The sequence below is a fragment of the Erpetoichthys calabaricus genome, chromosome 10 (assembly GCF_900747795.2).
Source record: "Erpetoichthys calabaricus chromosome 10, fErpCal1.3, whole genome shotgun sequence".
Classification (NCBI taxonomy): Eukaryota; Metazoa; Chordata; class Cladistia; order Polypteriformes; family Polypteridae; genus Erpetoichthys; species Erpetoichthys calabaricus.
Genome location: NC_041403.2, coordinates 118,723,112 through 118,747,299, shown reverse-complemented (window position 1 = coordinate 118,747,299; position 24,188 = coordinate 118,723,112). Strand labels below are relative to the sequence as shown.

The window sequence follows — 24,188 nt, the reverse complement described above, 5'->3', positions numbered from 1 at the left end:
CTGATCCTTCTTGAAATGTCTTGAAATGATCTTATTTGCCCTCGTCTGTCAATTCCTGTAGTCTCTGCTTTAACTTTTTTCATAACATTGCAATTGTGAATGAGATTTTCATTTGTTCCCATTTATTAATCTTGTAATGTAGGTTCAAATCTAGCATCCTTTTAGTTTAAGCTGTCACTAGCACACGGTCTGAAAAGACTTTGACATTATAGGATTTATTAAACAAAATGTCTGACACACATTCTTTTATTATGATATAAGTAATTATAATCTGTTTAATCAATTTATCTGGTGGTGAATACTTTATCCATTGTATGTGTACATTAAACTCCTTGTAAGTTGCTTTGGCAGTTTATTTATTTCTCAGTCAAAATTTACTAAAAACTCATTCATGATTTCATCAGATTTACCTTAGGCATTCAAATTGTACACCCCAATATGGCTTTGCTTAGTATTTTGTGCGTTCTCAAAATATTGTTTTAAGTGGTGAATAAATGGTTCATACATTCACTTGATAAAGGTATGCCTTGAGCATTTATTCAAAATCTAATAGACATGATTTTAAATTTGCTTGATGTAGGATATATGGCTTTTCTAGTGTTCATCCTATTTTTCCGATGTCAGATTTCAAGAAGTCATGTTTTGCCCTCTCATGTGACATATCAATTTACTTGTTCCATTTTCAATATGTCTAAATTTCTCATTTTCCATGTGCCAATATGAGTTTTTACTTTAGAATATAATAATGGTTGTATGAGTTTCAATTGTATATTTGCAACAGCTAAACTATCGATTTCTTTTTTTTAGAACATTAGAACACTCTAGATGAGAACAGGCCATTCAGCCCAACAAAGCTCGCCAGTCCTATCCACTTATTTCTTCCAAAAAACATCAAGTCGAGTTTTGAAAGTCCCCAACGTCTTACTGTCTACCACACTACTTGGTAGCATATTCCAAGTGTCTATCGTTCTTTGTGTAAAGAAAAACTTCCTAATGTTTGCGTGAAATTTAACCTTAACAAGTTTCCAACTGTGTCCCTGTGTTCTTGATGAACTCATTTTAAAATAACAGTCTCGATCCACTGTACTAATTCCCTTCATAATTTTAAACACTTCAATCATGTCACCTCTTAATCTTCTTTTACTTAAACTATAAAGGCTCAGCTCTTTTAATCTTTCCTCATAACTCATCCACTGTAGCCCTGGAATCAGCCTAGTCGCTCTTCTCTGGACCTTTTCTAGTGCTGCTATGTCCTTTTTGTAGCCTGGAGACCAGAACTGCACACAGTACTCCAGATGAGGCCTCACCAGTGCATTATAAAGGTTGAGCATAACATCCTTGGACTTGTACTCCACACATCGTGCTATATAACCTAAAATTCTGTTAGCCTTCTTAATGGCTTCTGAACACTGTTGGGAAGTCGAAAGCTTAGAGTCCACTATGACTCCTAAATCCTTCTCATAAGGTGAACTCTTGATTTTCAGACATCCCTTTGTGTACTGTATTCAAATCTAACATTTTTACTTTCTGTGTGTAATACTTTACATTTACTGACATTAAATTTCATCTGCCACAAATCTGCCCAAGCCTGTATGCTATCCAAGTCCTTCTGTAATGATATAATGAATTCCAAATTATCTGCTAATCCACCTATCTTGGTATCATCTGCAAACTTAACCAGCTTGTTACATATATTCCTATCGAAATCATTTATATATATTAAAAATAGCAGTGGCCCTAGCACTGACCCCTGTGGAACACCACCTCTTAATATCGACCAATTCTGATGAAGTTCCTCGCACCATCACCCTCTGCTTCCTGTGTCTGAGCCAATTCTGCACCCATCTAAAAACATCACCCTGAACTCCCGCTTCTTTTAATTTGATGCCCAACCTCTTATCTGGCACCTTTTCAAATGCTTTCTGAAAGTCCAGATAAATAATGTCATAAGCTCCACTTTGATCGTATCCTTTTGTTGCCTCCTCATAGAATTCCAGCATGTTAGTAAAACATGACCTCCCTCTTCTGAACCCATGATGACTGTTCAGAATAACTCCTGTCTGTGCCAGGTGTTGCTCAATCTTATCCTTAATAATTCCTTCCATTAGTTTTCCTGTAATGCATGTTAAGCTTCCCTTTTTATATAATGGGATGATATTTGCCATTTTCCAGTCCTTCAGAATCTCACCAGTGCACAGTGACTTCCTAAAAATACAGTTGTGCTTGAAAGTTTGTGAACCCTTTAGAATTTTCTATATTTCTGCATAAATATGACCTAAAACATCATCAGATTTTCACTCAAGTCCTAAAAGTAGATAAAGAGAAACCAGTTAAACAAATGAGACAAAAATATTATACTTGGTCATTTATTTATTAAGAAAAATGATTAAAAATTACATATTTGTGTCAATGGTTTATATATGTACTCGCTAGCCTCCTTAAGGACTCGAGGGTAAATATTATCTGGTCCTGCCGATTTGTTCATCTTTTTTGTTTCATCTTATTTAATCTGAGCAGCACTTCTCTCTCTACAATTTCCAAATCCCTCAGTACCTCTTTAGTAGTCCAGTTTACCTCTGGGAGGTTATCCGCTTGCTCACTTGTAAACACCTCAGAAAAATGTAAGTTGATAATTGTTGATCTATATCTATTTTGTTATCTTTATTTCAGTTCTGTAACTAGCATTTTCAGATATCTTGTCATTCTTTTAGAATGATTGGTTGTCCAATTGATCCTTACATCGTCATGGATTTGTTTTATTAGAACCTTTAATTTGTAAAGAATTTAAGAGTGAGTTATGAATTACCCGAAATCCCTGAACTTTCTTAACTATCCCTTTGTAATAGGAGCATCCAAATACGAAGCTTCCTCGTATAGATTCTAGATTCAAGGAATCTAGAAAGGATAAGCAATACGGGGGCAATAAATTTGGCACTTCAAAAAACAATTTAAAAACTGTTTATGGATTTGCTTCAGTAATTAGTGATAGTGCCTAAGCCTAATGAAAGAAATGGTAGCAAATGAGACTTTATGACAGTGACAGAGGGCCAAGAGTTTGCTAGGGGTAGCTGCAGAATCCAAGTAAGATGGATCTGAAACTCTAATATTTGCACCAGAAGCGCGTTTAGCTTATCTGCAGCACTGGAAATGATAACTTTATAATTTTAATCCACTACGCAGTAATGAGACTTTCCCCAATAATGTTGGGCAGACACTCTGGTTTAGCAAGCTTTTCCGTTTTAGAATAATTAAAATATGATGCATTCCTATTTTTGTGCTTTTTCTGGTTTTGACCTGTGCTATTATTAAAGGTCTTGATTTCTGGTTTTGTGATTCTTTGTTTTGTTTGCTTATAGGAAAACATATTTTGTTCCTGTTTCTGTAGGTCTAGCCTTTTGTGCGTTTACGTTTGCTCACATTTCTGAGCATAGTGTTTAGCAGGAAACACGACAACTGCTGCCAGGGGGGAAATACTTAATATAAACTCACAATTTGCACCTTTTTTGGTATCTCAACCTCGTGGTTCACCAGTTTCAGTTAAAGGGCTACAGTTTTGCTGTAATTTCATCACCATGTTGTGAATCACTGAAATGCAAAGAGTATTTTCTCTTCTTTAATCTATGATTGCTTCCACTTAACAATGGCAACTTCCATTCTGAAATAAGCAAAGTGAGCATACTCATTGACATTTAGAACATTTGTTTATTTCATAAAGAGACCCTTGGTCATCTCCCAATTCAAGGACTTGGATCCACCTATGTCCACTGCAGACCTCCAGGTCCTTTTCAGTGAGTCAGAAACCTCTGAACCGGTTCTCTGGGCTGACTAAGAGATCCTATACTGCGGCTAGGTAAGTCTAATATCACTCAAATAGTATAATTAGCAGTGTGAGGTTGAAATGTGTGAGACAGTCATAGTTGCAATCACTGACAGTGCATCATATTATCCCTCCAACTAGCTCATCTTTCAAGTGTCATCCCCAATATAAAGAGATACAGTAGACAGGCTTCTGCGAGCCAGGAGTTAAAGCATTTTGGAGATGATGGTTGTGACCTTTGAGGCCAGTGTCTGGGTTGTTTTAATTGCCCTGTGCCATTGTGTGGAGTATTCAGTACTAAAGGTGCGTAGACCATTGACAAGAAATTAAGGAAAATACACCAACAGTCAGAGCAGTGAGAACAGAAAACGTCATGCTGTGTTGGAACATTTTTAACAATAGGGACTTGTTGTTGAAACTACTATTTTGAATGCAATTGTTCATTTTTAAATGCTTCCTGTTGTGTGATTCATCTTTTATTCAAAATGATACAGGCTTCTGTATTTTTTACATATGATGCTTGCTAAATAAAAATGAAAATGAGCACTAAAATGTCTTAACACTACCGTACCTGCTTATTGCTCCTCTTGAGTCATATGTTGTTAAGTTATTTATATTTTGTGAACATTATATTATAAGCAGATTAGCACTTAGTCCAGACACTAGGCATGTCATACATGCCATTTTATTATAACTTAAGTTACAATTTTCCTTAATGAATGATCCTTGTTAATTTCCTTTTCACTTAAATGAAGAAAATGTGGACAATCTGCCAAATTTTAAACCAGTTTCTTAGTGAATTATTATCAAAGCTGTTTGTGTTGAGCAAGTACTCATAGGGGTCTTGTATGAGAAATCTGAAGTTGTCAGCAGTTGATTTTAGAATATTGTGATTAAAATATTCATCCAGACACCCATTTTCAAACTCCAATAAACATCAGAATTGTAGAGCCAGAGCCCATCTCTAGTGCATTGGGCCCAAAGCAGAAATCAGCTCTGGACAGGGTGCAAGTCCATCACAAGGCACATTACTCCAAAAGTTGCCACTTGACCTAAAACTCCCATCTTTGAGGTGTAACAGGAGCACAGAAGGAATACCTGAACAAAAATCCAAATATTTGCCTGATTCTTTGTCCTGGCAACTCCATTTATGTTTAATCTAAACAATGTACATTTTCAGTAGTTTCTGGTAAATAACATTTTTTCATTCTAAATTATTAACTACTTTCACAATGAAATTAGTTTGTCATCTATATGTCACAGAATTTTTTCTTGTTCTGTAATGCCTGCATTGAATGTCAGCAATAATTTTCATAACCACATGGCCCTCAGTAAAAGTTGCTTGCTGCTTTCTACTGTATAATCAGTAATTATTTTTATTTATTAATTGCAGCTGCCTCTTTTAACATTTCTTCCTATGCTGTCTAAATATATACTCATCCCTTTTAAGAGTGATTTAAAACCTAAAGTAGTAATTCAAGTATGGAGTGATACAATGAATTTTCTTCAAGCAAACAAGCTGGACACTATTTTAAATAATTAACTGTTCATGAATAGGAAACACTTAAATCTATTTATTGAATTAAACACACAAGTCGCGTTTTTCTACCCCTCTGAAACTGGATTATAACGTCTCAGTAAATCAATGGATGCATAGTATTTCATTAGTGAGTCAAACAAAACTATCAACCAATTAAATCAATCAATCAATTGAATAATTAGGTTTCTTTATTAAATTATTTTGTTTAACCAAAGCAGAATATACTGGAGCCTGTGTCTGTTTTCATGTTTATTTTCTTTTGCTTTCTTCTTTTACTTTTTTTTCCTGTTGTTTTATCATTTTTACACAAAATTGTTCACAACAGATTTAGTTCTTTCCAGGTGGTTATGGGAGAATGTAAGAAAGATGACATACTTAAAAATCAAATTTTTTGTTTTTCAAAAGCATTTACATACCTCATAGCCTACAGCATTCAGACCACCGACGAATTTAACAAAGACAAGTGTAAATGTAATCCTCATTGCTCACAACAAGTGTCACTATGTACTATATGAGAAATGTTTTTTTGATATTGTTTATACTCCGTTTATAGCACTAGGGATGTGCAAACAAGCTGAAAATGGAATCATTTCAGTGAGGACTCTAAACACATTATCCTCTTACCCAGAAGTCAGTGATGGAGAATGGAGCAATACTGCATGTCCCCGGGTCTCAAAGTGAAAATTTTTTCATTGGAAGGATTAAAAGCAAAACTTCTATTACAGTAACACACAGTAACTAAATTCATTACCAACTTCTGCTTTCTGACATGGACTGATGAGAAATACAATTACATTTTTCCTATAAAGTAAGCGTGTGGTTTTCTTTTTCAGCTTGTGATGATAACAGGTGGGATTGATTCATGCTTGGCTTCAATGCATGGACATTCTGTCTCAATTAATATTGCACATATTGCTTCTTTGAAATTCAAAAAGATTGCATGGTACAGTCTCTGTCTTTGTTACTGTATATGTTTTATGTTGCGCTTTGACCACCTCCCAATCTATTAAACTTGAAATAATATAAAATATAATCCTAACATTATGTCATCTTTTTTAAACTTCTGGTCTTTGAAGTGATTATAACATCCTTTCAGAAAAGTCCAGCCATCTTTAATCACTATCCTGTGAAGATTTCTATCATGTGTGTAATGTTTTAGGCTGTAAAATCTGACTCTTACATGAAGTATCACAACACAGAGAGAGCTTGGTATGTTAACAGTCTGGGAAGCCCCCTCCTGTTTTTGGCCATTTGAAACTAGGAGAAAAAGAAACTCAAAATAAGTTGACCACAGATTTGTAAAATACAAGAGCATGAAGGAGAGGTGTGGGAGTCAGAAACATTACTGCTGGGGAAGTTTTCATTATTAGTGTCACTTGGCCTGCACAACAATTTACAACAAAATGTCATGAAATAAACAGTGCATCATTTGGCTTTGCTTATTTGAATGTAAGTAGTTGGAAAAAACAATTACATGTTTAGTGTGTAACTATATTCTTTACTGCCATTAAGATCTCACAAGAGTATCAACATTAATTACAAGAGGATATTAATCTTTCAGGCTTCTTATTCTAGTCTTCCATTCCATTTATCTTAGGGTCTTCATAATTTTCAGTCAGCACTGCATTCATCTTTTACATTTTAATTAGCTGTATACTCCAGGGGCCTCGTAAATAAAACTAACTGGATTTGATTATGAAAATTTGTGCGAGCCCAAAAACACAGCAAAATCCATATACCCCAAAAAATCAAATTTAGAAAACTTGGTGTATGCAGATTTCTGTGCAATTTATAGCTTATAAATCACAATCCCCTTGTAAATATGCGTATGTGATGGCATCTCAAATGCAGCCCTGAAAATTTCATATATGGAGCATGCTAATCAACTCACATGCAATCACAATGCTATAGAACTTCATTGGCTGGTAGAGCAGCCTCCCACCTGGCAAGTCAAGACCCTGCAAGCTCATGCATGGCATTGTAGCACCTTTCTTTTGCTCTCTGAGGGTCCAGGGAAGGCGTAAGGCACCAGTATCTGCCACTTTCACCTGGCACATGTAATGATATGAATAGTATGTGCCACATGAAATACCGAAGGTTCAGCCAGTTACCTTGCAAACATTTAAAAGGGACCGAAAATACCAGCTGCTCATCATATTCATCACTTTTGAGGTGTAAATTGTCATTTAGCTGGTTTGGCTGCAATGCCCTGCTTGGTCAATAGTGTTGGCATTCTCAAGTTTCACAGGAAATGTTGCATACACATAGGTCAGAGTTGCCGTATGTACAGTACCCTCCACTATTATTGGCACCCCTTGTAAAAATTAGTAGGATAGAAGGGGCCTGAGTTGCCTCGAAAGCATGCATATTGTAATCTTTTTAGTTGGCCAATAAAAGGTGTGATTTTGCTTGACTTCTCACTAAGAAGGGTTAGAAAAACATCACTGTTTGCTGAAGAACCGTCATCTTGCAGGGAAAAAATGAGAAACATCTGACTTTTAATTGAAACACGTTCATTCAAAGAAAAACAAAGCCCTCATCAAAAAATAATTTTTTTAACAAAAACACATGTGCCACAATTGTTGGCACCCTTGGAAATTAATGTGAAACAATGTAACATAAATTGGACATTAAGTTGATTGAAGTGTACAGGAACTTTCCAGCTGAAATCAATGACTTCCTGATTAACTGGGATACAAATGTGAGGAGACACAGAACCAAATTTCCTTAACCAGCCATTATCATGGCAAAGAAACAAGAACATTCAATTCAAATGAGGGAGAAGTGTGTTGCCCTTCATAACTCAGGGAATGGATATTAAAAAACAGCTACTCGCCTGAAAATGCCCATTTCTACTGTAAGGGCAATAATAAAAAAAAAAGTGGTCATCAACTGGAACTGTGACAAGCTTGCCTGGAAGAGGAACCAAGTTTATTTTACCCCCACGTACAGTGAGAAGGATGGTAAGAGAGGCAATAATATCTCCAAGGATCACTGTTGGGGAATTTCAAGAAAAAGTAAAATCCTGGGGTTGTCAAGTCTCCACAACCACCATCTACATGCCAACAGATTATTTGGAAGATAGATAGATAGATAGATAGATAGATAGATAGATAGATAGATAGATAGATAGATAGATAGATAGATAGATAGATAGATAGATAGATAGATAGATAGATAGATAGATAGATAGATAGATAGATAGATAGATAGATAGATAGATAGATAGATAGATAGATACTTTATTAATCCCAAGGGGAAATTCACAATATATACCAGATATACCAGAAAGAAGCCTTTTCTGTCAGTTATCCACAAACGTAAGCACCTGGACTTTGTAAAACGTTACAACAACTTTGACTGGAACCAAGTTTTATGGTCTGATGAAACAAAAATTGAATTTTTTGGCAATAAACATGCAAGTGGATTTGGTGTAAAAAGATGGATAGCTATAATGAAAAGAACCTTGTACCAGCTGTGAAATATGGTGGAAGTTATGTGATGTTGTGGGTCTGTTTTTCCTCCAAAGGCCCTGGAAACATTGTTAGGGTACATGGCATCATGGATACCATGAAATATCAGAAGATTTTAAGACAAACCTGCCTGCCTCCGCCAGGAATCTAAAACTGGGTCGTCATTGGATCTTCCAGCAGGATAATGATCCGAAACAAATGTCCAAATCAACCCTGCAATGGTTAACTGACCACCAAATGAAAGTTCTGCCATGGCCATCTCAGTCTCCTAATCTGAACTCTGCTGAAAACTTGTGGAGTGAACTGAAGAGGAGAGTACACAGGAGAGGGCCTAGGACCCTGGGTGATCTGGAAAGATTATGTAAAGAAGAATGACCTCAGATGCCATGCTCTGCATTCTCCAACCTTATGCAGGGGTGCCAACAATTGTTTTTATTAAAGATATGTATTTCTTGATGAGGGCTTTATTTTTCTTTGAATTAACTTGTTTCAATTAAAAGTCAGATGTTTCTCATTTATTCAGTGCATGATGAGGGTTCTTCAGCAAACTGTGATTTTTTTCTAACCTTTCTTACTAATTTTTACAAGGGGTGCCAATAATAGTGGAAGACAGTCAATTATTATTTATTTATTTACAAATAAATCCCTATTGTTTTTGTGAGAGGCTTTGAGCCTCTTTTTGTGTGTAAAAAGCTTTATAAATGAGGACCTTGGTCTTGGGTTCCATGTCCTAGGTTTGTCATTCCACAATTGCCCGCCCATTTAACTCTGCCATATTATTCATTTTTGGACCAAAATCCATCGTTCTAAGAAACTGAATAATTGCACATTTTAAAATCCATTACAATGCTCCAAACATTTCATATACAGAGACAATTCCAGAATCTGTTTGAATGATATCATCTGTAACTTAATTCCTACACATCATGTTCCCTTCCTTTAGCTTTTAGATATGCTATCTCTAACATAAATTCCTTCTTCCTTAATACAGAATTCCCAAATGGTTTGGCCAACTACATTATGAATTCCTTCTGGGCTTATTCCATCACTTCCACTTCTTCAACAATCCACGTTTAATTTAGACTTTAAATTGTGCTCTCGCTTGCTTTGTAAAGTGACTAATAAAGAATTCATAGTTGACGATTTTGTGTTGATTACCAATATAAGCTTTCACAAGTTCATAATGGCAGGAAACATTATTTGTGTTTCAAACCCAGCTTTAGATATATTATCAACAGTTGCAACTACAACATCTAAAACTGCCTGGACAATTTCACAATTTATTAAGGGCCATAACATCTTAACTACTTATTTATAAGACAATGGTGCTTTGTGGCCAGCGCATCACAGTTAGTCACATGTTTAAAATTTTTTTCAATGAGAAATAATATTCTGCCATCTTTTATGTCTTGCATGAATGATGGTGTATTATTATCTCAGACATTGAAATGCTCCTCTTGTTTTTAGAAATTTTTAGGTGACACTGCAGTACTGGAAATCCCTACAGGATTTATTTTTCTAACATAACTTGCCATAGGAAACTAAAAAAAATTAACACCAGTGTTAATTTGTTTTTAACATCATCATTAACACCAGTGTTAAAAAATTAACACAAGTCTTTCATCGATCATTTTGTTTAAAATTGTCTAAAATGTATTGAGCGCAAGATCCAATCTTACAAGCCCCAGCATCACTAGTCCAGATGTTTTGAGAATGCACCAAATTATTATCATTTTTGACAAAAATCTTTAAGTACTTATTATGCAGCCTTAGCGTCATAATCACTACAAACCCATTTACCGCTGTGTTTGGTGTCCTCCCAGGTAGGCTTAAGATGGAGAAGGACAAATTGCCTATACCACACTACTAGCACGTAACTTATTCTGCTTATCTGGAAGAATCCCAACCCACCTTTTATACCTCAGTGGGTAACTAATGTTTGATATTAAATACTAAATACTGAGACGACCTATAGTAGTTACTGAAGGCATTACTTTATGCAGTATTTCTGAAAATTCTTCATCAACTTATACTGTAATGCACTGACTAAAAATAATAATGCCATTCTGTACCTGCTGGGGATTTATCAGTTAGCAATGGTATAACTATGATAGTAACAAATGGAAGTTGGCTACTGTACAGTTAACGGTCTACAACATGAAGTGATTCTGTTGCAGTCTATAAAAGGTTGCTCATAAATTTCCCATTTAACTATTTATATATTAGAATTAGTTTGAAGAGGGCTTCTATTTACTTCAGAACAAATGAAGTTATTTGAAAACTGAAACTGATTTCTGACTGTGATATTGATAACCTTGTTAAAGTGCACATTAGGTAACCAAAGACTATCAGTAAAATTAATAAACTATGAGAAAAACTATCATCATAGCTAATACAATTTTAAAACACTTTACAATCAGCCACTAGGAGCACTCTGGACTAATCGGCCTAAAATTCTCCATTGTGAGTTGCTTTGCATTTAATTAGAATGTTTAGCATGCATTCTCATATTTTAACACTTATCTCTATGTGCCTACATATGTTTGTCACTAATTTTGGATTCATGTTGGATTTTCACAGGTGATTCAGAGTCCACGTCTGCCCTGATTACAGAGCTGCACAACTCAAGCCATGGTAGGATATATTGGCAGGCTGCCTGCTGAGTTATGATTTCATGGCTTCTAGGACTCTGACACTGTACTGCAGGTGTTATAAGAGGTCTAATCTGTGGGTGTTTGTAAAGCTATTCTGATAAAATATCTATACATTTGTATTCTACTCTTGCTCAATGCCTTTTAGTGTGCTTTATAAAACCAGGAACATAATGTAAATGATAAAAATATATTATGGGAGCTCTTAGTACAGTTCAGCTTACAGTATACAAGATAAAAATGTAGTATGCATTTACAAATTGCTCTTGAGTTGCCTGTGCATCAACTCCAGCATTTCTAGAGTTCCATTTGAAAGTGTGTAGTTCAATACTGTTGCTTACAAAATATACCAGATTTGCGAAAGGGCAATGAACATATTAGAACTGAACAGCAATGATCTCTGCAGTAGTAGAGATTTTTTACGTTCTGTATATGATGTAATGTACTGCAATGCATACATTTTCATTTGTCACTAGAATACACTCATTTTGACTTACTGCTTTAAAAATGGGCATTTGGTTTATTTTGGAAACATGAAATATCGGTAAATTAATCTTATTGTTGGTGATAATACACTGAGCAGCTGCATAATTAGATATGCTACCTATATGTTAATTTGTTGATTAGGATGGCCATTGCATTAAACTCTTTTCACAGTCAGCTTCCTGGAAACAGCACAATTTAGTTCGCTTTATAATTTTAGAATTATCCTTCTATAAAAGCCTATGCCACAGATCGACACATTGCTACAAAGAGGAAATGCATCTTATTGACAATTACTGTATACTGTATTGAGAGGTTGTTGACATCTAACAAGAAAGATCTGAAGATATCCTCATCCTCCTATTAGTTTTAATCAGCATGACCCAGGTTTCATTAGACAAGGCCGTATTTTTTTCAGTCTTTCAGTGATTCAGTATATCCTATAGTCCTCTACAGTTGTAACTAAACTGCTCAAAAAAATTAAAGGAACACTTCGAAAACACTTCAGATCTCAATGGGAAAAAAATCATGCTGGATATCTATACTGATATGGACTGGGTAATGTGTTAGGAACGAAAGGATGCCACATCGTTTGATGGAAATGAAAATTATCAGCCTACAGAGGGCTGAATTCAAAGACATCCCGAAAATCAAAGTGAAAAAATGAGGCTAGTCCATTTTGCCTAAATTTCATCGCAGCATCTCCAAATCATACTCAGTAGTTTGTATGGCCCCCTTAGTGCTTGTATGCATGCCTGACAACATCGGGGCATGCTCCTAATGAGACGACGGATGGTGTCCTGGGGGATCTCCTCCCAGATCTGGACCAGGGCATCACTGAGCTCCTGGACAGTCTGAGGTGCAACCTGGTGGAGTCAGATGGACCGAAACAAAATATTCTAAAGGTGTTCTGTTGGATTTAAGTCAGGCGAGCGTGGGGGTCAGTCAATGGAATTGATTCTTTCATCCTCCAGGAACTGCCTGCATACTCTCACCACATGAGGCCTGGCATTGTCGTGCACCAGGAGGAACCCAGCTCCCACTGCACCAGCATAGGGTCTGACAATGGGTCCAAGGATTTCATCCCAATACCTAATGGCAGTCAAGGTGCTATTGTCTAGCCTGTAGAGGTCTGTGTGTCCCTCCATGGATATATGCCTCCCCAGACCATCACTGACCCACCACCAAACCGGTCATGCTAAACGATGTTACAGGCAGCATAACCTTCTCCACGTCTTCTCCAGACCCTTTCACGTCTGTCACGTGTGCTCAGGGTGAACCTGCTCTTATCTGTAAAAAGCACAGGGCACCAGTGTTGGACCTTCCAGTTCTGGTATTCTATGGCAAATTCCAATCAAGCTCCACGGTGCCAGGCAGGGAGCACAGGGCCCACTAGAGGACGTCGGGCTCTCAGGCCACCTTCATGAAGTCTGTTTCTAATTGTTTGGTCAGAGACATTCACACCAGTGGCCTACCTGCTGGAGGTCATTTTGTAGGGCTCTGGGAGTGCTCATCCTGTTCCTCCTTGCCCAAAGGAGCAGATACCGGTCCTGCTGATGGGTTAAAGACCTTCTACGGCCCTGTCCAGCTCTCATAGAGTAGCTGTCTGTCTCCTGGAATCTCCTCCATGCCCTTGAGACTGTGCTGGGAGGCACAGAAAACCTTCTGGCAATGGCACGTATTGATGTGCCATCCTGGAGAAGTTGGACTACCTGTGCAACCTCTGTAGGGTCCAGGTATCGCCTCATGCTACCAGTAGTGACATTGACCATAGCCAAATACAAAACTAGTGAAAAAACAGACTGAAAAGATGAGGAGGGGAAAATGTCAGTGGCCTCCACCTGTGAAACCATTCCTGTTTTGGGGGTTGTCTCATTGTTGCCCCTCTAGTGCACCTGTTGTTAATTTCATTTACACCAAAGCAGCTGAAACTGATTAACAAGCCCTTCTGCTACTTAACTGACCAGATCAATAGCCCAGAAGTTTCATTGCCTTGAATACTGCATATCTGCTATACTCAGATTAAAAAGTGTTCCTTTAATTTTTTTGAGTGTATATGTGCAATTCAGTGGCAGGAAGAGAACTCGGACTGTTGGGAAGCCTATCTCACCCAAGACAGTACAGTTTGTTGTGTTTTCTCATATTTCTCTTTCAGAATAACTGTAGTACAGTTCTTGACTATTAATTGACTGACTGTAGTGTGTCTATAACTCTACAAAAGTTTTTTGTCCACAAAACCTGCTTTTATTTATGTGGTGTTCCATTCTCAAAGAGGTGGCACTGCAGTGCAGGAAATCCCTACAGGATTTATTTTTCTAAACACTGCCATACTGGAGCTTTTGACACCTACTACCTTGCTAGGTTCAAAACCATTTTAATCTTTGTATCTCCCCCTCTGAAATATATATTGGTATCTGTCTGCTTTAAACAATATTGTCAGCACTTGTGATGCTATCCTTGATTGAATTGTAAATTACTTTGGAATGGCAGGTGGACCTAATAAGGTAGGCACTTAGTACATCACACAAGTATTAGAATTATAGCTGTTGGCATTAATAGTCTTGTGTTAATCAAGATATAGTATAAAACGTCTTGCAAGTTACATTAAAAAAAATCATTTCTTTTTTCACCTTACTGTTAAACACCCTTATTATATGATGGCCTATAAAGATACTTGTCATTGTCAGATTGTTTTAAGAGCCATGATCTGCATATGATGATTGTTCCAGGGATTCACAATTTGCATTTCTCTGTGCGTAATTGAGACTGGGGAGACTCATTGGGAAATTATTCATTGTTCTTTGTTATTCTTAGAAAATACCCCAGCATAGTCATGGAAGAGCCACTCTGAGATGCCCGGGTTGCCTCCCTCTTGAACCTGGGACATCGATAGTCGTATACTGAGAAGGACTACGCAATAGGGACACATAACAGCAAGAGTAGGTGCATCAAAAGTGTACAGTGTTTGTATTATTCAAGCCATGTTCAACAAATGAAAGGGCAGTGCAGGTGTCTTCTTAAATAAACAAATAAATTAATCCCCAATAAAAACATGTGAAGGTTAAAATCAACAAAGTAATTAAATAAATAAGTTAAAATCTGAGGTTAAAACAGAGTCAGAATCAATCCAGAGGCCTCCTTCTACAAATTGACATATCTTCTTCACTCCCTTATTAAGGTCTCCTCAACAAGAGGAGACATTCACCAGCAAGTGCAGTCATCCTTTAAACTGGCCCGTCCTTGCAGCATCCATGAGGACGATGCAAGCCCAGAAACTTTCTCCCACCACCATCTCTTGGACTGGTTTGTTTCTCCTTCTCCTTGGACAATCAGCAGGAGTGACCCTGCCCTGGGAGTGCCATGAGCTTACTCAGCCCTGGGACATCCCCAAATGCTTACCTCCACACTTCTGTACCAGCTCAGTCATAACCCTCCTCTTTTTTTCTTTCATTTAGATTTAACCTTTTGTTTTTCTATTAGTTTTTTTCCCCCCAAACTCACGTCTTTCTAACCTAAAGTAACTCCTTTCTAGCGTCAGTGGAGGTAGGTGCCTAATTCAAATTAAGTCCAGAGTGCTTCTGAGAAAATCGGCTGAAATGCACGTGTCTGAACACGAACACAGATTCCCCCATCAACATCCCAGAGCTGCTTGTCAATGTTAGTGCATCTGCCTGGAGTCTGTGTTCACTGTTTTTACTAAAAACAGACCCCAAACTGCCATTACCAAACATTCACTGGTAAGTTAACAGTTTTAAGTCCCTTTCCTCTTTACTGGACTAATATACTGTATACTACTACCTACTGTATGTCCCCGGCTTTGCAGTTGAAGCTACACTAATCCCAATTTAAAACCGTTTGGATCAAGCGGTCTGTAAATTTGTATATGCTGTGGGCATAATGAAATCCTAATACTCAAATGAGGAACTTTGTATCATGGAGACTGCATCTCTAATTGCTCCATCATTTAACTATGGTCACAATTTGATTTTGATTGTGCTGTAATTCCCTTTCCTTCATATTGAGTTATTGCTGTGTTCTCCTACAGTATCTGAACATAGTATCTTTCAGCTAACAGTACATTTTGGCTAAGGAAAAGCAGTGGTAGTATGTCTGAGCAGCTGTGCATTTTAATATTATCCAGAAGTATATCTTCATGTTAACTTAGCCAATTATAGGTCTGTATCTACCAGACCAGTAATACAGTGCGTGGCAGAAACACTAGTGGCTTAGATTTGAACTATACTAAAGTCATTCTGATATATGTGTGTGAATCAGGAGTCATAGTAGTAAATATGAAAGTACATTTTTGACTTTTACTCAATGTGTGTGCAAAATAGTCAGGAAGCAAAATGTAGACACACCAAAATGTGTCCTTTCCAATCACTGGGACTCATTAAACTTACACAACAAAGAGGAAACAGAGAAAGAGAAACCTCAAGTGAAAATATAAAAGCATCTACAGTATGCCATATATGGTATATACATGCATATGTACATGAGAGAAGTCAAGGGAGATTATGCTAAAGCTACAGCTAAAGCTTTATCTGATATACTGTGTGCTTTTTTGGTGTTACTATCACAAAAGATACATAGTAGTGCTAGAGAAAGACCAGAGAAGAGTGAATATGCTGATTCAAGGACTGAAAAATATAAGTTAATGAGGAAAGATTGAGGGAGCTAAGCCTTTCCAATTTAAGTATATGAGATTAATAGAAGACTGCTTACTTTCAATAAGTGACTGCTTACTAGTTAACCTAATTTTGCTAATGTACTCTTTGTTGACTCCCTTGCTACCAAAGTTAGGGAGTTGGACTATGGATAGTCTTATGTTAGAACTACACTACACTTTCTTTAGTGTGGTGCCTCTAAATCACAGATGTCGAACTCCGGTCCTCGAGGCCCGCAGTGGCTGCATGCTTTCATTCTAACCATCTTCTTCATTAGTGAGCCATTTTTACTGCTAATTAACTTCTTTTGCTTTAGTTTTAATTAACTTAACTCAAACCCCTTAGTTGTCTCTTTTTCCTTAATTAGTAGCCAAACAATAAAGAGACACAAAACAAGCCACCACATAACCAGCTAACCTATGCCCACCACACAATAGCTGAAAATAAATAAAGGTGAAGGTCTCAGTAAGGTTGATCTCTCAGGTCACAAAAACATTTTGACGGTGTTCTTAGAAAAAACAGAAAAATCAACAGATTTGGAAATGTCTGCTATGGCAGAATGAGAGCAGCAACAAGCCATTGAATTAAATAATGGGTTTAAATAACAGCAAGAATCAGCTTCTCATTAAGAGACTGATTGGAGTGAAATTGGTTGGAGTTTGAAATCCCAGTTTAGCTGGTCATCTGTTGGCTCGTTTCACATCTCATTTCTGTTTGGCTGCCATTTAATGAAGAAACAAATCAGTTCAGAGGACTGAATCCTTAAAAACAGGGCTATTGAAATGAAGGGAAAAAGAGTTAATTAGCAGTGAAAACTACTCACTGATTAGGAAAAGGGTTAGAATGAAAACCTGTAGCCACTGTGGCCCTCCAGGCCTGAAGTTTGACACCCCTGCTCTAAATTATATTATATTAGGACAATTCCATGCACGTCATGGATTCTGTTTATTTTTGTCTGTTGCTATTCTAAAGGGCCACATGCATGAATGGGCATTGTGGCCGGGACTGGTTTCTGTCCATTCCCCCACTGGGGGGCCTGTGTGACAGAATGATGGAGGGAGGCTTTGTTCCAAAACTACATGCCTCTCCAACACACTAGATGGCAGTGTCCTTGGGCTTCAGGACCCATACCGATACAAACCATGAATCATGGGACTTGCAGTGCAGTGAGGTAGCCCTGCTGGGATATGTGGATGCCACCAGAGGGCACTACAGGGAGTTGTTCTCCCTGCTTTAGAGAACTTCAGTGCTTCAGTCAGTACTCCCAGGTCCAAGATTAAAGGAGCCATTCGACCTTTTTCAATGAGTTGGAGTCTGGAGGAAGAAGACAAGTTGGAGCCAGGTGTAAGTGGTCAAAGCTCGCCTGGGAGGTGTAGAGGAGGAGAAAAGAGTGAGAAACTGAGGAGAATTGTGCTTAGCGTGTTATTGGAACCTTTGTGGAAGGTAACTGTGAAAATAAACCAGTTTAACTTGAATGGGACTTGTGTCTGGGGTTCACACTCCAAATTAAATTGTCCCCTCCTTGTGTTTTGCCCAAGTGATACCCTGTTTGGACCTTGAGTATTTGATACAAACCTATTATGTCTGAGGTGCTAAAATAACCATGTTCATCTAATTCTGCTTTATTTCATGATTATTTTCCGTACCTGCCAAAACCTTCTTTCTTTAAGGCTACATCTGCCATTTGTCTTATTGACTAAAATAACACAAGTGTTAACTACACTTTTTACTTTGTGCCATTTTTAAAGTAATGTGAAAAGTCCACTTAGTGTGTGTATCATGGCATTCTCTTACTCTCTTGGTTCTTAAGTAGTAGGATGACATTTCTGTGTCAAGTCTAGCAATGTTTAAGCTACCTGGATATGGCTTTGTTTCTGTAGATTAACGTTTTTGTCAGGCTCCTTCATACTATGCTTCTTACCTCTGTATAGCTCTGGGAGAGTTACCACAGAGGGCCTTAAGCTTGATTTAATGAAAATCAGAAAGTTACATGTTGGACATGACAAATTTGGTTCAGGAGAAAGGTATTCCACTGAGTGCTGTCATGATCTGGGTTTCTGAGCCCTATGAATATAGTAGTTATACTCCTATTTTTTTTCCTTTTTTTAAAAAAAATGTTAAAAATGAGTCAATTTCTCATTTGGCACCATCTTGTTATCTAATGGATGCTGCCATGTTGGAGACTGGTTGGGGGTCACAATACTGCTGGGGCTAGCACCAGGTGTTACTGGTTGTCCAAGACTGGATTCACAAAGAATAAATCTTTACATCATTTTTTTGTGTTTTTGTTTTGGATTTACTGGTTATGACAATATGACTTTTGGCCCTCTGATTGCAATTTGCATCTTGTGTTTCTTTCTCTGCTCTTGGGCTTATGACTTACTGCTCTGTTCTTTGCCTACAATTCTGGCTACTTGTCTTCAGATTTGTTTACTTAATTATTGTCTTCCTGGTTACAAACTCTGTGTGAACTCTGACTTCTCTAAGCCATCTCCTGATTCAAGGGCATTCTGAACTACTGTTAATTTACAGGTGAAGTTGTCGATCAAGCAACAGGAATGTATAGAAAATAAGAACACTTTGGGGAAAAAGAATTTATCACAATACTTAAAAATTAAAATAAAATAATTCAATTAATACAATGAATCTCTGCAATGAAACAACAATGTTTAGCAGACGGGATAAAAGTGTCTTAAAGAATTAGTTTTGGCAGAAGTAGGTGGTATAGCTGGCACAGTATTTTGGGGGCCATTTTATGAACCTGCCTAATCAGCGGAAGCAGTTCACTTATATCTATTAATGGTAAGCTGTTTATTTATTTATTTATTGTAATTATTTAGCTAATTTGAAGGCTTCTCATATGTAAACATTTTAAGTAAGTGCAGCAGTTTTACGCATTTATGCATTGAACTGCAATTATGCCAGTTATTCTTAAGTAAAAAATAAATGAATTCTCAAGCGAATTACCATCCTTGTGTGTCTCTTAGTTGAAGATGCTAAAATATAATATCACACAGTTTGAGCTTCCTTTCTTTAATTGCGTTGAAAATGCTGCATTTAGAAATACTGGCACCATGTCAAATCCCTCAGTTAACCACTTCTAAAATGTCAGCTTTTAACTTACAAAAAATGCCTAAACTGTGTTTTATTTTTTTGATTTAATTAGAATAACTTTTGTTTATGTTTAATGTGTATATTATACTTTTTCCCTGCTACTATCCCATAATTGCTTTACACATTTCCGAAAATGATTAGCAATCGTTTTATGCCAAGTAGTGAATTCTGTATTTTTGCACCTATACTTTGCATTGAACAGAGCAAATCCATCATTTTTCTTACTAATATTATGATTTACAAGGAGATAAATAGAAAATTCAGATTTTTTTCATTTATCTGTCTAATTCTGGTGTAAATATTAACATCTTTAATTACGCACATTCTTCATAAATAGTTAAATATAGAGTGTAGCATTCAGAAAATAATTCTGAACTTCATATAGGCATACAATATGCTGTGCATTTATGCAAGGGTGTGTGTGTGTGTGTGTGTATATATATATACTATATATATATATATATATATATATATATATATATATATATATATATATATATATATATATATATATATATATATATATATATATATATATATGCTGTACCTGTAGATAAATGTTTACTTTATATATACAGTATATAAAATGTCTAATCCATTAGAGTATCATGCAGAGCCAGAGTCTGTCTTAGCAATTCTCAGTGCAAGTTGTGATCCAACCCTGAAATGGACACTTATCCATCCATATCTAAATAGAAATACACAAGCAGATTTCCTACTACAGGACCAATTTGAAGTCATTGGTCGAACTAATGTGGCCATCTTTTATATGTGATGGGAAGGTGGGTAACTATACAGACATGTGGTAATATCCATACTGCACTTAAGCGTTCTAGAATTGATGTTTGAACCCAGGTCACTGAAGCAGTAAAGCCACAGTGTTAACCACTGTCTATAATACATAATACATAATTATTATATGTAATATAATAAACAATATATAATATGTGATACATGTACATAAATGCCTGTATAGTGCAGTACACACATAAATAAAAATATTTAGTCATTGCGTAAGAAGCCTTTGTGTGTGTATGTATAAAGTATATGCATACACACACAAATAATGATAGCCACCTTGATAGATCATGATGCAATTAAACATTTCATAATCTAATGTACTTGATGTACAAGTAAATACAGTACATGAGATTTGACATATCAACTTCTTTGAAACCTATGCCTAATTCTTTCATATTTTCTGGCTTTGCACTTTTGATGCAAACCATTTTGTGATGGATTATATAGTTCCTATCTCCTTCTTACAGAATGCGCTACTCAGTAGCTACCTTACTCTGTTCAACTTGTGTAGAAATTGTGAATATTGAAAATTGTGCCAATATTTATATACATCAGAAAGCATTTAAATATCAGATATCGTTATTTCAGTAAGAGTATTTAGAGACGTTTCTTAGATAAAGGATGTTGCAAGTCCATATTAATTATGAACTTTCAGTTACACACCTACACACCAGCACATAACTACATGAACAGCAGGTTTTAATTTCAAGCAATAAATGCCGAAAAGCACAACTAGAATAGAAAACACAGAGATGAATTTTCAAGCCAGTTTCAGTACTGTAAAATGTTTTTTCTTTTATTTGTCCAAGGAAGTCCAAGGATATCACAATTTTATTTTACCTGCGTTTTAATTTTGTGCGCGTGAGCAGAAACAGTGATGCCCTGTCGACTTACTAACAGAATGCAGATGTAACACGCCTCCAGATTTATTGCTGAAATAATAATGTGCAGAAATTTGCAAGTAAAAAAAAAAATCTTTATATAACAGAACAACAGCCAAACAGAAACTGCAACATGAATCTTTTAGTGCAAAGTGTTAAAACTCAAAATCTTTAAAGGGTAGGAGTGATGGATCTCATCACTTGCAACTTGTTGCTAATGCATCTGGTCAGTAGTCAGGGATGGTCTTCCTGCAGAAGATGCATCTGGAGCTGTTACCCCGTTCACAGCAAAGGTCATATATAAATAAGGGAGCATGGTTATTTTTAACTGGCTAAACGTAATATAGAGAGCAGCATTTTTCTTGTACATTCAAAGCTGATTGCAAGAATATGATAATGTTACAGAAGCCTACCTGTCTCTGGTGAAGTCCAGCTGAAGGACTTGAAGAGAGGCAGAGAGGTACAAATAAGACCATCCAGCTTTCATACAGTTAGTCTCTCCTCTCTCTCTCTCTCTCTCTCTCTCTCTCTCTCTCTCTCACTTACTCACTCGATCTCACCCCTCCCTCCCCTCCTCCATTCTGTGACCGAGCTCTCCTCTGAGTGTATAATTAGAACAGGCTGTGTTGTGATACTCCTCAAACTCATTGTGGGAGGATGCTTCACTTGCGCGCCGCTCTGCCTGTTTTGGCAATCTGCCCAGAAACAGCTCTCATTAACAGTGACAGAGCGTGGAATTCAATAGGGCAACACCTTGGGCATTCTAGCTACCAAATGGGCATTACTGTCTGTAGAAGCCCTCCTAATCCCCCAACTCTATTACTACTGGAAAATATTTTGTTTTAAAGAGAAGGTAAAGTGGTTGACAATTTAAAAAAAAAAAAGTCTTTGCATTTGAGGAAGTAATGCCAGGTGGCAAGAGTTGAGGAGTCACCAGGAGATTCTCCTGGGGAGGGAGAGAGGGAGAGATATTAGGGGAATTAATTAATTTTGATGCAGGAACTCTTGGAAATTTTTCAGAGCACATGCTGATTGTATTTATTAAACACATATCACACAATCTTTCTAATTTAGAACCAGTTCATCAAGAAAAAAAAAAAGCTGTTAACATAGACAACTTTCCCATATGTGTAAAGAGAACTTCATGTCTCCTTAAGCTTAAAAGAGTTGTACATAAAAATGAATGCTATATGCCTTATGTGGATGTATTTTAGAGTGCATTCTTTAAGGTCACCTGATCTGTGATGCCCAGAGTTTAGCCACTGATTTTGTAGCATTTTTTTTCCTTTCATGCTTCATCTTCCTTCAGATAAAATGATAATACAACAGCTAGCTAATTTTCTACCTAATATGAGTTGTTATTATGCATGTGTCTTGTGGCTTTAAGCAAACCAGTACAGGTATGTAAAAATTTGAGCATCACCATTCTTCTTTCAGATCAGGGGGAAATATTTGGATGAGTTTTAGGTATATTTAGACACTTTCTCTGTCTTTTATGCAGTACAAGTAAAGGATTGATTAATTGAAAAGACAAATACCAGGGGTACCCATTCTGCTCCCCCTTGGTTAAGCCCATTTTTGCCTTCCCAGTAATTTAACTAAAAAGGTTAAGATATGTCTGGAAAACATTAGGGATTAAATCACTTAGAGATCTATAAATAGACAAAGTCTTTGCATCCTATGAACAATTACACTCCAAATTTAACTTTCCAGCAACACATTTCTTTCACTACCTCCAAGTTAGAAACAAAACCTGCCCGGTTTCCCTCACCTCCCACCTACCTCTATTCTGGAAAAAATATTGATCAGTCTTGAGGACTCCAACTTAATTTCTGTAATATATAAAGACTTTTTAAAGTCTCCCCCTTTCAAAGATCCCAGAGTACAGTGGGAAAATGATCTCTTATTCAATATTTCAGAAAAGGAGTGGAAGGTAGCAATGCAGAGAATTAACCCGAGCTCCATATGAGCAAAGCATACAATTATTCAACTTAAAATTACATATCGAGTGCATCTCTCTCGTTTAAAATTGTCCAAAATGTTTCCAGGGCAAGATCCAACCTTGCAAACGCTGCAATCAAGTTCCAGCCTCATTATGTCACATGTTCTGGGCCTGCACCAAATTAACATCATTTTGGACCAAAATTTTTAAATGTCTTTCAGACAGCCTTGATGTCACAATCCATCCTAACCCATTAACAGCTGTGTTTGGTGTTCTTCCAGATGGGCTTAAAGTGGAGAAGGACAAACAAACTGTGATTGCCTTTCCTACACTATTGGCACATAGACTTGTCTTGCTCAACTGGAAGAATCCTAACCCACCTCTTTTAAGTCAGTGGGTAACTGATGTTATATATTTTGTGAAATTGGAAAAATCAAATTCTCACTTAGAGGATCTGTACAAAACTTTTTCAAAACCTGGCAGGATGTAATCAATAACATTTTATAATAAGCATTTAAACTGGGGAAGCGGATTCTGTTCCCTTTTTTTACTCTATTTCTTCATTTTTCCTACTATTAAAGTTTTACTCTGTTGGCCTAGCTCTCTTTCTCATGGTTTGGGGTTGATTTGTTACGAACTTAGTTTTGCAAATCTTGATTCGCTTCTATGGAATGTTATTTGATTTTAATAAATTCAATAAAATGTTAAAAAAATGTTTAAGATATTTCTAGATTCATGGTTGATACAGATACTGTATGCACAATTTACAATCAAAAGCACTTAAGTACATCAAAAAGCTTGATGTTTATTCTTCCTTTT

General features: G+C 36.7%; 1 protein-coding gene across 1 annotated transcript in view; it reads right to left on the bottom strand.

Moving 5' to 3' along the window:
- Window positions 1–22,244, bottom strand: part of zmp:0000000926 (uncharacterized) — an 86,584-nt gene extending 64,340 nt beyond the window's left edge. Inside the window, exon 1 of the mRNA XM_028811808.2 lies at window positions 21,841–22,244. The gene's annotated coding sequence lies outside the window, so the exon portion shown is untranslated. The remainder of the gene's footprint in view (window positions 1–21,840) is intronic.
- Window positions 22,245–24,188: the final 1,944 nt, after the last annotated feature.